Source organism: Anthonomus grandis, chromosome 17 (assembly GCF_022605725.1).
Source record: "Anthonomus grandis grandis chromosome 17, icAntGran1.3, whole genome shotgun sequence".
NCBI classification, from domain to species: Eukaryota; Metazoa; Arthropoda; class Insecta; order Coleoptera; family Curculionidae; genus Anthonomus; species Anthonomus grandis.
In genome coordinates, this window is record NC_065562.1 from 8,997,521 (window position 1) to 9,011,772 (window position 14,252).

The 14,252-nt window shown below is 33.5% G+C and overlaps 1 protein-coding gene across 1 annotated transcript in view; it reads right to left on the reverse strand.

Moving 5' to 3' along the window:
* LOC126746549 (leupaxin) overlaps positions 1–14,252 on the reverse strand; it is a 186,626-nt gene that overhangs the window by 163,893 nt on the left and 8,481 nt on the right. The window lies entirely within an intron of this gene.

The window sequence follows — 14,252 nt, forward strand, 5'->3', positions numbered from 1 at the left end:
AAACAATACAAGATGTTTTGGATCAGTGCTATTCCCGACATCAATAAAAGTAAATTATTGCAGATAGGCTATAACAATAAAATTTAGTGTCTAAAGAAAGTTAGAGTAGAAATTACTTTTGTTGAAAGCCGAGTTGAACTCAGAAAATTAATGATCTGATGATACTCAAATTTGTATTTTAATGAACCATGATCAAAATGAAAAAGGGTCGTTTATACAAATATTCCTATCTTTTCCTTCACTTAAATTAATCGTACAATAGATCAAAACAATTCTAAATCACTTGTGGTGTGGTAGAACCAAATATCTTCAATCCTATTTACCGCAATATCTGCTACACGCAGCCAAGATAACGAGGGAGTTGTGACTGATAGTGGTGGATCATATTCGAATCAGACATGACCTACCATGCTACCATGGCAAAATCCAGATTTATCTGAAAACACGATTCTATCCGATTATCTGTCACAGTTTGTCGGAAAAGGGGTCATAGAGGTAAAAGGTGCTTTTTGAAATTTATTGTCAAAAGACAAACAGCCCTTACTAGGAGAGTGATGGCTTGGGGTGTACTCAGCGTAGGTAGTAAAATTCCTTCAGTATTTCCCCAAAGAAAATGCTCAAAAATACATTAACGAAATTCTGGAGGCATTTGCTATACCGTTCATTCTAGGTCTCGATTCCGGCCCCATTCTGGAGTAATTAGATTAAAGTTCCTTAAAAACGCTACTTTGCGGTAAATAGCTGGTCGAATAACAGGTCAGGTGATGGTACCCCTAGGGAAATAAAATTGGGAAATAAGGAAGTGGTCTGAAAATTTTACGACCTTAACGTGAAGATGGCAGCTAACTAATGAATTAAAAGATGGGCAACCACTGACCATCTAGTTAGCCTAGTTGGCCTGAAAAGATATGCAAACTTATTTACTACAAAGCTAGTAAATAAGATTTAAGTACACACCAAAATTTAAGCCACTTTAGTTCTAACAATCGTATGACTGAGTTGATGTGAATGTTTTTGTGAAAATGGAGAAGAATGAGTATCCACCTTGTTGGGAAATAACCCAACAACACCCTTTTCTGTCATCGAGATTTATTTAATTGGTCTATGTTCATAATTTTAAGGACATCAACGATCCCTAGAAGGTTCCCACAAGTCACAAAATAATCAATTTGAAGTGGTTACTTTTAAAGGTTTCAAACTTTTAAAGAAAACAAATATAACCCATAAATTGCCATGAAACTGTCAGGCTCTTAAGTCTTAAGCCCGTTTTCACATCCCTTGTTGATGAAAGATGCACTTATTGAACATCTTTACACCCACTAAGTAAAACAAGCTGGTAAAAAGGTCACAGATCAAAGTTTAGTTACACAGTCGATCTCCGTTGTTGTAGAAGTCAGGTTGGGTCATGAGTTATACACCCGTATTTCCTTTACTCTTTAAACCTATGGGTCTCTTTCTCTCCAGACTCTTGATGACTAAATACTGGTCCAACAGTTGCAGTACACAGTCGAGTTAAGTTACTGTCACAGTTAAGTTGAGGCACTGTCACCGAGAAGTAGTGTGTGAGTCGAGAGCTCACGGAAGTTTTTCTCTATTATCCCTAATACTTAAGACGGATTTTTCTCTTTCTCTCTCTATCTCTCAGCCTTTATAGCTTTAGTGACCTAGAAAGGTCCGTAAGTACCCTTATACTCTAAACCCAGTTAAAACTACCTATATTATTGTCGCTAGTAATGAGTTCGGTCGTCGTGTGTTGATACAATAGGTTAAAGTAATTAACCCATTGTAATTAGAGTATAAGCACCATTGTGAGTAGTTAGTAAGAAGTGAGTGAAGTTTCCTGCTAAGAAGCAAAGTGAGTGTAAATAAGGTAAAATAGAGTATACAAACATTGCAAAGACAATTCATAGTTTACAACTGCTTTAATGAATAACTGTTCCATTTTCCTGTCTTCGGATCTAATAAATGAGCATATTTTGTATTGTAAAAGTTTTGTTTCATTTATTAAGTTTTTGGTTCAGCGCCATATAAGCTGTGGTCCTTCGATAAACATACAAAATAAACAAGTACAGTCCACTAGTACTCTCCAGGCACAATTAAGCAATTGTGTCCCCCTCTATTTGGAGAAGAAGCCAGGCAGCAGTTCTCCCTCGAATAGACCTGTTAATAAATGTAGATTTTTGAAAGAAAGTACGCCTATGCAACTAAAAAATGAGTTGGACACCATCATTTACCACTATGCAATTTTGGACAGCTTGAGCGACCATTAAACTCCGGAACGCTCAAATACTGCAAACATTGCTAAACATCTCCAAATGGTAATAAACGACTGTGGAGCAAAAGTGAGAGAGATAACAGACACTATGAATATGTGCAAAAAACCTGTTGTCACCTATTAAATCATTTAGGCAAGAGGAATCTGTCCGTGCCTTGGGTGCCGCGATTACTCACGCATAATTAACATTCCCACTGCTCTGTTGGGACCGATTACTTACCTACCATAAGTTAAATTTTGATACATTAATTTGCTCGAAATAAAGTGACAGGAACAACAATAATTGACAAATCTCTGTACACACCAGATCTATCTAGCCATTTATCGAATTCCCATTTATTCCCTAATCTAAAAAATATGTTTGGAAGGCATATACTTTCTTTAAATGAGGAATGAAATTTTGGATAGGTTAAACAGATAACAGCATCGTTGGGACAAGTGTGTAGACTGAACGAGACTGTGAAGAAATGTAAAAATAAATTCATAGGAAAAAATAAATCTTGTATCTTATAATCATTATAATATATCTCTTCTTCTTATAAATAAAATCAAAAAAATATTTTAGTTGTGTGTCCACCCAATTACTCTGCCGCGTTCCCAAATTTACATATTAAAAATTTTTATTCATAGTTTTCCTATATAATCCCTTGAAACAAAGAAGCAAGCTTCAGAAGTACAATGTGAAGCGCCCTCTGACGGCCGTAGTGGTGTCTTAAAATTCAAATATTCTTATGGTCCAGATAAAATACTCTCTGTTCCCTTAAAGACAGTGTTTGCCTGAGTAAGCCATGTTTTTGGCATTTTTCCAGAATCCTGGAAGGTCAATTTTTTGACAACTTCATATAAAAGTAGAGAAAAAAATTACATCTCTAATTACAAAGGCACTTGCATCCAGTCAAAAATTCCCAAACTATTAGACAGCCTATTTTTGTAGCTTTGCAAGGAAAAGCCTTATTGATTACCAGCATGGATTTTTTCTGATAAATCAATAATAACAAAGCTACTTACCCAGAAGTATCATCTAATGGGTGCTCTCAAGAAGTCCTGTCAGGTTGATAGTATCTACCTAGACTTATCAAAGGCTTTCAAAAGGATAAATCAAATCATCTTGTTCGAAAGTTGGAATTTTTATACCCCTTAGATTACAGTAATCCTACATCAGTATCAACTCGGTGTGAGGAACCTCAAAGTATTGCTTGATGATACATTTTTTTTTAAATTTTTTTTTTAAACATTTGCTCCACCCATCGATAATATTATTAACAAAATATTGCGAAAACTGTTTTGTTAGCTGCAATATGTTAGTGCACATCTCTCTAGGCAATTTGAAACCTCTTTATTGCTCACTTCTATGCTGCAATACACTTTTGCGATCTGATCACCATTTTAGGGAACAGAAGAGATTATTGAGTAGAAGAGTACATTCAATTCGGAGTCCATAAGAATAAATAGACTACGTTAGCAATAGCACATCTTACAAAGATTAAGACTGAAAGTTGGGAACTAGGTATGACTATCACATCATTCATATCAGAAAAAATATAAAAAGAAAACAAACTTTCATACAAAATCAGCAGCTAAAGAAATTATTCAAATAGAAGAGAACTTAATTTAAGACCATGTTTCTAGAGTTTTTTTTAAGTTATTTTTAGTAACTATAGATGCAGGTAACCAAGCAAGACTCCAAAATGTATATTTGTATACAGTTTTACATAAAAGAGTAATTCAACGCAAGAACAATATTCAAAACCATCATTCAAAGAAAATTAAAATTACTTTCCAAGTATTTTTTAAAAGAATAAAAAGCACAATTTATCTAATATAAGTTAATTTTCTTTAAAAATATCTTTGCTTCAATATTTCTCATATGGAATGAAACAACATTAAAGAACTGGAGACAATAGTAGTCAGAACCTCATCCGGTTCTAGAGAGCCTGCAAAAGTCTGTTATAATGTTCCTACTATGTCTGGTTTTGTAATGATGTATATCTCAATAAGTTCTAAACTGGAAGATGATATTAACAGTAATGATTAAACATTGATAGATATAGGCGCAAGCAAATGTAATTATATAAAGTACTGCCTACAACAATCTCTACATTCCAGACCATTCATGGTTCTGATATATCTCTGTTTAATAGTCCTATGGTTGGAACCTCTGGTGTGATACTTAAAATTACGAGACAGTTTTACCACTAACCAACTCTCGACACGTGTTTCGCTAACGATGTTAGCATCTTCGGGAGAAGATTAAAACTGATTTAAACTGAAAGTTTTAATCTTCTCCCGAAGATGCTAACATCGTTAGCGATACACGTGTCGCGAGTAACAATAAAGAGTTTTGGTTAGTGGTAAAACTGTCTCGTAATTTAATATCTGTAAGCTTAAAGATTTTCTGTGCATGGTTAAAATGGCCCCAGGTTCAAAATTGCATAACACATACTTGCAAAAAAATAATCATGGTAGGAAGACAAAATAATGGTCAACGATTTAATAGCCCTTAAAGATCTTATCATGAAAAGTATTCTACTTATCTTCCCTAATAGGTGATTTACATGTTCTTTCCATGTTAATTTAGCATTTAAAGTAACTCCTAGAAATTTTGTGTGTGAGGCCAGACTTGGTATATTAAGTGAATTTCTTTTTAAGCTAAAGTTTAACTTGGTCTTCGATTTAGGGAAAGCCTATTGGCCAAAAACTATTCATGAATATTTTTATTGCTAGGTGATCATGTCTAAGACAGGATCAGCTGTCCTAGGATCATCTGCAAAAAGGATAGGTTTTAAATGTTGAACTGCTGGAAGATCATTAATGTATTTGAACAATAGCAAGGACCAAGGACAAAACATTGTAGAACACCATGATTTATGTTTCAGTCAGTTGACACACACTGTTCATAAAACCAACATATTGACTGTGACCATCCTGCAGGTTATTTAAATTTAAAATATTTCTCTTATTGTTTCCTAAGATTTAAATGCAAGTTATTCAATTCAAGGACTAAATTGACCTAGGTTTAGGATTCCATGTATTCTAATCTCCCATAACTAGGTACTAAGTTTTTATAATGCAACTAATTTGGATATAATCATTATCAGCCTTAACTCTTTTCGATGAATGATCAAAGTCGTCTAAGGCTGACAAACAGTGCAAAACTATATTTATAATTGATGAATTTATTGTTATATTTATTATTTATATATGACAGAAGAAGCTATTAGTTTGTTATGTTATACTTTTATTATATTTTTGTGTTTGTATTGCCATTATGGTATTGTTCTATATTAGGCGAGTTTAAATGAGTAAAAATTAAATAAACTAAATATGTTTTTCTCTGTAAATAATATGCTACCCAATCGTATTGAAAAAGCCAGAGAAGCAAAAAATTATTTTTTAATTCCAAAATAGCAAGACATTTAAATACAGTTTAAAAAGTTATTTTTCGCCAATATTTACCATATCCCTGAGAAATAATGAAATGAAATAAAACCAAAGCTAAAGCATATTTGCTAATCAACTATTCGAGTTTTGCACCCCATTAAGGACATGACAATAAAAAAACTGGAGCACAGGACACCTACACTACATTTATCTATTACTTTTATAAATATAATAAACTGAAGTACACGAGTACACGTTTAATGAGACCACCAGAGTGAACTAAATCATTTATCATTTGCTAGCAAAAATACATACATGTAATAAAACCTGGTCATGGGCAAACTTCTTCAAAATAAAAATTCGTTGCTTTATACGGTCACTTTCTCACTTTGCCTTATTAGGGATGAAGTTTATTATTTTGCGGGTGTCGTAATACCGACGGCGGTCAGATAATTTAATAAGGATTTTTTATAATTTCACTTCATTTTTTGTACGATTTAGAGGGAAAAACTTTTTTACGCTGCAATTGTCACATTTAAATCATTTTCACTAGCTAAAAATATCATTCAAATAGAAGAGAACTTAATTTGGGACCGTGTCTGGAGTATTTTTTTTAGTTATTTTTAGTACCTATACAAGGAAGCAGGTAAAATACTTTTTTTATAGATTTTCCTTTTTGAAAACATAGTTTTTAACGGACTATGATCTGCTTGCAGTAATGTTTGTACAAGATAATAAAAATCATATACTTTGTCAGGATAATTCATGAATGTGGTACCTGAATAAAGGTTGTTGGAAGTAGATATCCATAAATTCAAAGGAAAAAATTCAATTTATCATAACAATTAATCTTACTATAAAATGTGTAATTTGCTTATTAGTTGTTTCAATTGACATTGTTCTATAGCTTTTTTGAAATGAATAATGGATTACTAAATGACACATGGTTGGGTTGACATCCCACAGACAAATAATGTAATATATACTAAAACACATACAAACAACTTGTTGTCAAGAACAATTCTAAGATATTTGTTTATTTCACTGTCTCTTTTAACACCTGACCCCTTGTTGTATTTTAAAATATTGCAGGATTGGCTTGAGAGGAAGATTTCATGCACCAGCATTTGTTTATAATTAAGTAAATACCACTTTCAGATGATCGCTTCTTCCAAATGACAATAGGACTAACTTTAACAAATCACTATCTATGTCTAAAGTCGTTTCTCTAACCAACTTCAGATCACAGCCACAGAGATATCCAAGATAAAGAGTTAAATTCAAAGGAGGCCACAATGACTCATTCATTGTAATTCAGTACAATGAATGAGTATACTTAAATAAAGTCAGTACAGTCAAGTCAGCCCTAAGAAGGCTTGGGTTCATAATTAGAAGTTCTCGGAGTTGTACTTTGAAATCCACATTAAGACTGCTTTTCTGCTGCTTTGTGAGATCAAAACTGGAGTTTGACTGCATTATATGGAACCCGCTTTATCAGAATCATGTTGGTCACCTTGAATCTGTTCAGCGTAGATTTGCTAAGTTTTTAGCCTTCAGGCAGGATGGCATATATCCAGTTAGAGGGTTTGATTATCGGCAACTATTGGAACGCGTCAATCTACATCTATCTCAGAAGAATGATCTTCTCTGTAAAATTACTGCATGGGTTACTGAATGGATTCATTGATAGTCCTGTACTTCTTTCTGGTGTACGTTTCATGGTGCCTAGGCTTAATGCTAGACATCCCCTAACATTCTTTCAGCCAAGGCCTCATACTTCAGGCAGGATGGCATATATCCAGTTAGAGGGTTTGATTATCGGCAACTATTGGAACGCGTCAATCTACATCCATTACATCTCAGAAGAATGATCTTCTCTGTAAAATTACTGCATGGGTTACTGAATGGATTCATTGATAGTCCTGTACTTCTTTCTGGTGTACGTTTCATGGTGCCTAGGCTTAATGCTAGACATCCCCTAACATTCTTTCAGCCAAGGCCTCATACTAACATCCTGTTGAAATCGCCACTATATACAATATGCGCTATATTTAATCGGATCTGTGACATGTGCGATACAAATTTCTCTCCGGTTCATGAGATTGTCGATATCTTGGGGGATCATTACTCTTGGGATTAAGATCCATGTGTTTAAGTTATAGTTAGTAGGTATATTGCAGTTAATTTAATTTTGTTGAATATGTGATTATCTTGTTAAACTTTTATAATTGGGTTTTTATATCATATTAATAGTTATTTGTTCTAATTTTTTGGATAACTTTTGGGATTGTGACTTATTTTCTCCTTTTATGACTTATTTGTTTCTTTTCTTTCAATTCTTTTTGGTTTGTTTTGTGTTTTTTTTTAATCTATATTTTTCATTGTTTTGCAACTGTTTCCTGTTTTGGGCATACAGCTTTACTTTAGTGGAGCCGTGAACAGTTATTGCTGTACCTGGTGAAGTTGTTCAGAACGTCTTTGACGCCAGGGAGGCTGGTCTATACAACTCCCAAAGCTAATAAGCTTTGATAGCCTATTAGTATTTTGCTTGAAAACCCATGGAAACGCTATGCGAACAATATATAAGGGAAGAAATCCTGATGTCTAACCCGCTTCAGCCTAACCAACACGCATATACTCCAGGGAAATCAACAGACTCTGTCCTACCTCAGTGATAGGGCAGGTGGAAAGGTCGATAAACCACAGAGTCCACCCTGGGTGTATTAATTGATATCAAGGGTGCGTTTGGCAAAACAACCTTCTGTAAAATAAGCCAGTCGCTAAAAACTAGAAACACTCAGACACGTTGATCGGGTCGATTTTTGTTGACAGGCGCTGTCCACAGAGAGGGATGCTATTACCTCTACTGTGGAACATTCACTCAAAAAATAAATTCCTTAATTTAAGCCTGTTTACTTCCCTTTAAAATAATCCTGACTTAATATATTACTATAAAATATTTCTTTACATCAAAGGTTGTATTTCTTAAACTTTATAGACATGGTTTTTATAGAAAGATAAGTAAACTATTATTTGAAAATCTCCAGATAATCGTCTTGAGAGGTACTTTTAGTCTATCAAGTTTTACTCAAAAGATGCTAAAAAAGAACTTAAATTCTTGGATTAATCATTATTTAGGTTTTAAAGTAAGAATGTATTTAATGGCCCTAAGAGTATGTGGTGCTTGATTTAAAACTATAAATCTTTTAAGTTTGCAGTTTTTTTCATTTGTGGTCCAAAAAGTTCTTGATTTAAGGAATTCTAGAATTAGTATCAAATATCGAAGTCGTTAACAATAATTGAGACGATTCATCTTAAAAATGAGCTGCTCCACAATGCATTTGGTGCAGGTGTCTATCAACTCCATTCTTAAGTAGGTCACCAAAAAGAGAAAAACACACCAAAAAGAGAAAAATAACATTCCTTCTAGCACCCAAACTATCACCTCACTATGTTATGATTCAGAAGTAGGTACAATACTCAATTGCAAACTAATTCTCAAATTACAAAGAGAGCACAGAAAGCATATATATCTTACGAGCAGTGTAGGCGCACAATTGGCAAGACCAGGCTCTCTCCCAGGGTAGATCTAAACAGCTATCATAAGACCTATGCTATCGTACGGCGCTATTGTCTGGGCCACAAAGTGGATCATGTCACAATTCGTGAAAAACTAGACCACAGCATACAATAACATATATACTGGTGCTTTATATGCTGTGACTAGACCATGTTCAAAGAATGGCTTGCCTTAACACTTCGACACCAACCAGGGCTTTGGAAGTCATGTATCTGATGCCCCTGGACATATATGTCAAGAATGCTCTACTGGAATGAAGTTCCCTTCAACTGAGGCGCACAAAAGTCCACACCACCCTCTGCAGTTAGAGATACAGATATTTATTCTTTCCGTTAATAACCTTCCTCTGCTACCCATAAAAGGCAAGTTTGCAGGTGACATCATCTTTATTTGGCATGCAAATCGTGTTTATTAACCTTAGAACATTGAAAGGCCTTTCAATGTTATAATTTATTAACTCAACATGTCTCTGCTTGCTGAATTACATTAAGGAATGGTGCAATGCCACTTGACTCTGTTCCAATTATTCAAAAACAAATCTGTTAAGCTTTAGATGTCCCTTAAATTCCATCACTATCTATCAAGAGCCTGTCTTAACACAACAGTCAACAAGTTTTTCGGACTAATAATTTATTGCAGAATCAAGTTTCAGAATCCATAATTAAGGCGTGTAGTAGAGATCTCCAGGTTGAAATGCCATCAGAGTGATTTGTATGAACTTAAAACTTCCCATATTAACCCTTTTCATAAATATATTCGAAACGATAAGTATAGTCTTAAGAAACACAAGCATGACATATCCTATCCTAGGATCAATATCCTATTATCCATTATCGCGAACATAAATACAATTTGCAAAGTGACAAGATTATCTTTGTTTATTTATAAATAATCTATTATTTAATTCCTTTTAATTTGTTATTGTTCTAAGTTGCATATAGAGCTTCAAATCATTTCTACATTCTAATCTTATCTAAGATCATAGAACTGTATTTACTATTTGCATAAATGACATCATCGCATAACCGGCAACTGAAGCAATTAAAAGTGTTTTCCAAAAGATCTATAAGAGAGAAGACTCTTTGGCTCGAGTCCACACAATTTTATTTTCTTAAAAGAACGACGGTCTATAAATATGTGTGCATTCCTACTCAGTTTTGTTTGTTTTATATGTTGTAATTCTGGAATTCCAACTTATAGTGATAATTATGTTTTCTACTACTATATATTATATAATTTAAAACATAATAATCATGGACGTTTACTACTTATAAATTGATACATTTTACATTACATTTGTTCTAAATAGCTCTAGTCTTACTATTTATTTATTTAAATGTAAAGATAATTGCATATAATGTGATACTATATTATGGTACTCTATATCTATCCATATTTAATTGGATTTTGAGATTAATTAAATAAATCTTTCATACACACTAAAAATATATTATTTACAAAAAATCTGCAACGATTTTCTTTAAGTCTTGCATGTTTTTTGATAATTCTTTTGATTTATTTATATAGATGTTCAAGACTATACATTTGCTATAAACATTTGCAGAGAATATCATTCCATCCTTTGAGAACAACCCACTAACACAACAAATATTAACAGAACCGCTTCTTCAAGAAAACATTAATAACTTACAAATTTAAAAAAATGAATTATATCAATAATCAATATTGATTTAAAAAAATACAATGTCCTTTACAAGAGAAAAAGATCGTGTTTCTTCCTATCATTCCAATAATTAATGGTAAAAGACACATATACAGAGCCTACATATACCACATAACAAAAATTGAGGAAAGAAGATAAAATTATAATAAAAAAGCAGCAAAACCAAACTGACATACTAATTATTATAGATATATTGAGAGCTGCAGATTGCCTTGTGAGGAGTAGGGTAAGGTGGGGCAAGTTGACGAACGGGGCAAGATGACGAATTTGATTTTGATGGAAATCATAAGCAAAAATCTGCAGTATATCAAGCCCTGTGATGTCTGGTCGGGACCTAGTAATACATTAAAAAGATAGGTGGCGCTTAATTCACTACATTCGAATTTATGCTTCAAATTGTGTTTACTAGTTAGTCGTTATAGTATTGCCGTACGGTAAAGTAAGTTTATGTGCAAAAAGTGTGATCAAAACTTTGCCTAATTGATGTTCATTTTGTTGCTAGGACCCAATAGATTAACAATGTAAGTAGCACAAAGTAATTTTATTTATTGTTTGTTTTATTTATAAGAATTTTGTCATAAATTCGCTTGGGAGCAAGTTGACGAACTCGTTATCTTGCCCCAAAGAGTTTTTCTTCAAATATTTTTTTTACAGATGGTGCGTAACTATAAGAGAAAAAGTGAACGCCGTTCGTCGTCAGAAGATAGTTTAATTGCTGCGACTTATGCCGTCGAAAATGAAAATATGGCAGTTAATAGAGCAAGTGTTCTTTACGAAGTGCCTGAACCAACATTGTGGCGGTATGTTAAGAAGAATAGGGAAAACGAAATGTTACCAGAAAGCGGCGGCAGATTTAAACGTACTTTTACAGAAGCACAAGAAATTGAACTAACTATATCAATGATTTTAACATTAGAGCATTTGGTATTACCTCTTTGCAATACCGAAAACTTGCCTACGAGTTTGCTGAAAGGAACAATATTTCACACCCTCAGTTCAACAAAACTCTAAAGCTGGCTGGTAAAGACTGGTTAATTTCTTTCATGAATAGGCGCAAAATCAGCTAAAGGATCCCAGAGTCAACGTCCATCGGACGTCTAATAGGATTTAATCGAGTTGAAGTGATCAAATTTTTTGATTTGATTCGGGAACTTAGAATAAAACACAATTTTACGCCTGATCGAATCACCGTTCCAACAAAGCAGCCAAAAATTTTATCTCCAACTGGATGCAAGAGAGTGGCAAAAGTGGCTAGTGGTGAGCGTGGCCGGAACACGACTGTTGTTTGTGCCATGAATGCATAAGAATCGTACGTTCCACCCTTTTTTGTTTTTGCCAGAGTGAGAATGCGTTCTGAACTGTTACATGGATGTCCTAATTCCGGAGGTATAGCTCAACAGAGCGGATGGATGAATACAGATGCTTTTGTTCAATACCTTCATCATTTTATAAAATACACCTCTCCTAACAAAGTGCCCGTTTTATTAATTGTTGATAATCATTTATCCCATACATCTTTAGAAGCAATCAATTTGTGCAGAGAGTTTGGAGTGATTATGGTTGGTTTGCCTCCTCACACAACTCACCAATTGCAGCCATTGGATGTGGGCTTTTTTGGTCCTCTTAAAATATTCTATAGCCAGGCCTGCGACAATTTTTTGGTGGATAATCCCGGTAAAACTATTACAGACAAAGACGTAGGACAGCTGTTTGGAAAAGCCTATTTAAAAGCAGCAAATTTAGGAACTGCAGTTAAAAGGTTCGCTAAATGTGGAATCGAACCCTTTGATCCGGACGTTTTTAGTGACACCGACTTTGCACCAGCTTCAGTTAGTGAGCGCAGACATGTCACCGCAGGAGTGTCTAGTGATGATCAACCACTCATCAACATAAAAAACAAACCAAAGAATAAAGCTGAAATATCTTCAGAATCAGCTAGTTTATCCTGTTTGCAAAATTCCTAGCGTTGTTGGACTTCAAAATGATGATGATGAAGAGAATAAAAGGGAGCACGTGGTGCAGGAAGATTTGGATGTTGCAGGTCCATCAGGTCTTCAAAATTTGAAACCCAATCAGCAAATTAATTTTGTTGAGATTAGGCATTTGCCTAAAATAAATCGACCGGTCCAGAAAACGAAGAGAAAGAAGCAAAAGGCGTCGATATTGACTTCTACTCCCAATAAAGAAGACCTTGAAGAGAAAGAACGAGAAAAAAATTATAAAGTTTAGGTTAAGAAAAGAAAGTGTGAAGAAAAGGCAAAAAAGAAATATTTTCAAAAAGACTGGAAAAAACCTATTAAAGAGGCCAAAAAAAATCTGATATTTTTTGTCCCAGCTGAGGAGCCATACACTGAATCGTCATCTTGCCCCAATATGTTCGTCATTTTACCCCACCATTGGGGCAAGATGACGAAATTGCAACAAGTTTGAAATTTTTCATTTTTTTACTAATGATTTGTTTTTTAATTTATGATTATTTTATGAAAAATCAAGTTAATGGTATATGATTCTATTATACTTTTGAAAACCTTAAAATTATATGTAGTTTGTTTTTTATTTTATTTTTTACCTTAAGCTCGTCAACTTGCCCCACCTTACCCTATAATTATAACTAGCTGTGGTCTTCATCAGCATGTTTTTCTTACTAACTCTTGAGAGCATTTATTGAGGAGTTCCCTGAAAAGCTTTACTATGTAAAAGGTTTATTTTTATTGTTAACAATTTTGAACAGTTATAGATAGGTATTCTGGTGTTATGTTATTCAGTTACTGTTAATTGATTTTTCTTTTTTTATATATCCATAGCTATTATTTTATAATTTTATATTGTAAATTGAAACTACCATTAATAAATGACAAATAAAATATATTGTTTACCAACATGGATATTGCAATTTAATTTAGGATCTAAATAAAGACACACATCCTTTTAAATAGCTGTTCTCTTTACATCCACATTATTCCACATCATTAATTTTATAAACATACTTTATGCTATTGTCAATGTCAAGACACACTCATTACAAAGCACTTATCTATTTTTACTGTAAAATTATGGCCATTACACCAACTTACAACTAGGTTTTAATCATTGTGAAGATTTATTATAGCATTAACCTGACTTATTATTTTCCCTAATAACAATAACTAAAAGAACCAAAAGGGATGCCAAATTTGGCTGTTGTTGAGACACACTAAATGTTTGAAGAACCCTGAAGCTCAAAATTGGTAATTTGTAAGTATAATATTGAAAAAATATAAATAAATTATGTATTCATATAGAAGTCATTTTATCACTGAAATATATTACAATCATTGGTTCACTAAACCAAA